Below are 3,951 nucleotides of genomic sequence, written 5' to 3' on the forward strand. Positions count from 1 at the left end.
GGCTAGTTTTCTAAGACAAAGTTACTTGGTATAGTGACATTAAAAGTTATAGAGGAACCCAGAGTCCCATGTAGAAACTAGTAAATACATAAAAAGGAACTCAGATTGAGCTGAGAGAAACCAAAAAGAAACCAAAAGCTCTTCCACTCATTTTAGAATTAAAGACTCTAGAAGCCAATGGAGACTGGGAGCAAGGACACACTAGGGAAGCCTGTGCAACTTTTAGTAAATTTGCCCAAAGCTGGCAGAGTCTGGGACAAGGGCCATACTGGGAAGCCACTCCTCATTTCCATAAACAGTCCTGAAATCAATAGGTGTTCTGACCTGGTATACATGCAAGTGAGAGCTCTACTAATTGGAGACCTAAGGACATATTCTGACCTTGAACTTTCAAAACAGAAGTCAGGGAAAGAGTCAGTACCCATAGGTCAGAAGTTTCATCATATCTCTTTCAGAATGTGGTGATTAAATGCAATAATGGTAAACTAAGGTATAGACTCTGTGTATAATCGGTTTATTAAAAATGATGCATGAAGCGGGTCAGATTGGCCATCTCAGTAAGGCCAGCAACCCCAATGAGAAGGGGGGACCCACTTTATTGACACATAGGAATGGAGGGGGGTCTGGGATGTAATTGGTTATACTAGAAAAAGTGGATTGGCATTCAGGTATGGCTAATCACACACCTCTCTGACAATTAAAGATTCACCTGTCTCTTATTCTTGGCTAAGAGATCAGTACCACCAGGGATGTTGTCCTCTTGGGGAGATCAAACCCTACCCCCAATTGCACAAGGATAGACAAGGACAAAAGACATATCTTTTGGAGGATGGCATCAGTTTAACCTGGTTGGGGCTTATAGACAATAAGCAGATGTCCCTGTGGGACTAATGACATGAATGATAACAACGTTCCCTTTCATTAATACCTTTAAACTAACTTGGAGGAAAAACAGCATTCCTGAGCAAGGTGAGTTCAGGCAAATACTAACTCAATTAGAAAGATCAATACAGCACAAAATCAATATAGTAGGAATCAGTGGTAATATTAGTTTTGATCTTTTAAATTCCCCCATTTGATTCACTGAGAAACTCTGTTTTCTCAGTGAATCATTAATAGCCAATTATCAAATGATGTCATATTTATCCTTTCTCCTGACACACCAAGATACAAGAAGACCTAAATGGCACTAAACACTTCATTAAGAATTGTTAATTTTGAGATGTTGGTGTTTCACCATGCTGGGAACAGTATGAGAGGAGAGAGAGAGAGAGGAAAAAAAAGAAAGATTGACACATCGACAAGATCCTCTTCCACAAGTGGGCCTTACGGAGACAGCAGGCACGTGGGAAAGGAATGAGAGGAAAGAGTGAACATTCGGTCTCTTTCTTAGTAATCCATTCCCAGCGTCCGTGCAATCAGTCCATCGTATCTTAGGGCTCAGATGTTTCATGCTCTCATCTGGTTTCTGAAAAAAAATCTCTTGATTCAGTCACATGGTTTTTCCTGGGAATTCCTCTTCTTGGGCATGCTGGAATGGGTCTGTTCTCAGAGAAGCTCTGAAGAGAGCTGTTTCTCTGGTTCAGGTTACTTGTGGAGATTCTTAGATGCTTCTGCTAAAACCTTTTGCAAAACAGATAGCTGTATAATTTATTATAGCCACTTAAATTTTGCTTTTCTAATAACTAGGTCACATGGTGAAAACCAGCTCAAACCTAATGCTTTTAATCTTATTGCCAACAGAGTTATAAGAAGAACATCAAATTAGGAACCATTAGTTCACATGAAACTTCAGAGAATTTGTTTTTACATTCCCCTTGCTATTTCTATCTTTATCCAAACCCTATAACTGCCAACAACAGGCAAAACGAAGAATCTTAAAGAAAATCTATAAGGATCTGACTTATAAAATGATCCCTTCTGGTTAAAGATTTAATATTTATAAAAGAAGACATGTAAGCTAAGGTTAAGAGTGTTTTTTTAAATTGGCATTGACTCCATGATCATTTAACTTCCTAAGGCTAGCGTTCATTCATTTCATTCTTCACCTCAGACTCAAGCCCCACAAAGGGAAAAACTTCAGTTTTACTGCCTATAATTGCCTTGTGATGTAAGTTAGCAAATTGCCATATTGATATACTTAAGAAATTCAAACAGCAACTGAGAAATGAGAACCTAAATGTTTTAAAGTGTCTGGTTTATGCAGAGGATGAACAATACAATTGGGGACAGTGCTTGGAGTCAGGAAGACCTGAGTTCAAATCAAGCATCAGACATGTACTAACTGTGTGACTCCGGGCAAGTCACTTTGCCAGGTTTGCCTCCATTTACTCATCTAGAAAATGAGCTGGAGAAGGAAATGGCAAACTGCTCTGTCAGGAAAACCCCAAATGGGATCACAAAGAGTTAACAATACAGTCATATATATAAAATCCTGATCCTAATTTTAGAACTTATTATTAGAACATGTTCAAGATCTGTATATCCCACTAGAATAATTTACATTTGACCTATATGTATATATCTATAGACATCTATCTCTATTTATAAAATATGATCTTGTTGCTTTCTCAAAATTTTTTCACACCAGCTAGCCCGCTATCTAATCAGTCATTTCCCATTAAGGAGAATGAGATGCTGTTAAGGATCTAATCTATACATGAACACATAAGTAACAACACTTTTTGTAAGTAGATGACTTCTATTCTCAGGTTAAATGGCTACACAAATTAATTTTCCTAAGAGATGCTTATTTTACTCTAATTGTAAGAAAAAAACCTGAGATGGGACATGTAAGTATATGAAGTGATTAATTCCAAATTGCATACAGACAATAGTTTTCAAGTGAGTTTTCTATAGTAAAATTTCATTCTATAATACTATAAAACTATTTTCTAAAATAAAACTGTATTAGAAAGATGTCTTTTTTGAATCCAAGCCTGGCACCCCATATACTGTACTACCTACCTGCCCTGCCTGGCACAAACATACCTGAAAATAAAGTTGAAAAGAATTTTTAAAATTCACAGTCCCCAAAAATTTAACCTTAAATAGCAAAGTGTCACTAGCCATAGCTTAGGTCTGAATACAGTCATTATTACTGTCATGCTGTACTCATGGGAAAGTTAGCAAGGAAAGTCTACCAGACTTAATATCCTTTACTTTGCCAGTGTAAACTCATCCTTGGTGTCAAAATAAATTATTAGAAACTAAGAAAATAATTACCTTCTGGAGAATTCCAAGCAGAGTAGTAAGCCCCTGAAAGGGTGGATGGCTGGGTCAAAATGCCTGAATGCACCCCTTTGTTAATAAAGTGAAAGTTTTACCATAGTCAGGAAAGCCAGATGTTGGTGCTGCAAGGTTCATTTAAGTTCATGCGATAGTTGGTTCCAAACTTCCAGAAGATTGTTGGGTGCTGTAAGCTTAGAGATTTTGCTACTAAGATGTGACTTTAATACATCTAAACATATTTAGGTGAAACTTGCTATTTTTAATAAAAGCAAACTTGTAAATTGTTCATTCTAGCTGGGAGTGAAGCTAGTTTTTCAAACCCTAAAGATTGGTGAGATTCCAGCTCCAGTACAATTTTTCAGGCTTAAGCATCATAGAATCTTATACTGTATGACCAGCAAAGTTGATAAGATCTAATGATCATGTCCAAATATCGTCTCAAGCAACTTATCAGATAGAACAAGGTAAGTCTTTGAAACGATTTTATAATCTTAATGAAACAAAATACACCCAATGAAATATTTAATAGCTTTTAAACAGCTCTTTAACAGCTGAATTTATAACCTAACTATCCAAATTATGAGAAGTTACTTTTGGAATAGTGTTGATATTATTAAGGTTCACAATATAAATGTGCACTTAAAACATGAAATAAATTTATTACTAGTCAGGTGATTAATTTAGTCAAATGCATTTCCAAATTATCTTACATAGAAAATC

This window comes from Notamacropus eugenii, chromosome 2, assembly GCF_028372415.1.
Source record: "Notamacropus eugenii isolate mMacEug1 chromosome 2, mMacEug1.pri_v2, whole genome shotgun sequence".
Classification (NCBI taxonomy): Eukaryota; Metazoa; Chordata; class Mammalia; order Diprotodontia; family Macropodidae; genus Notamacropus; species Notamacropus eugenii.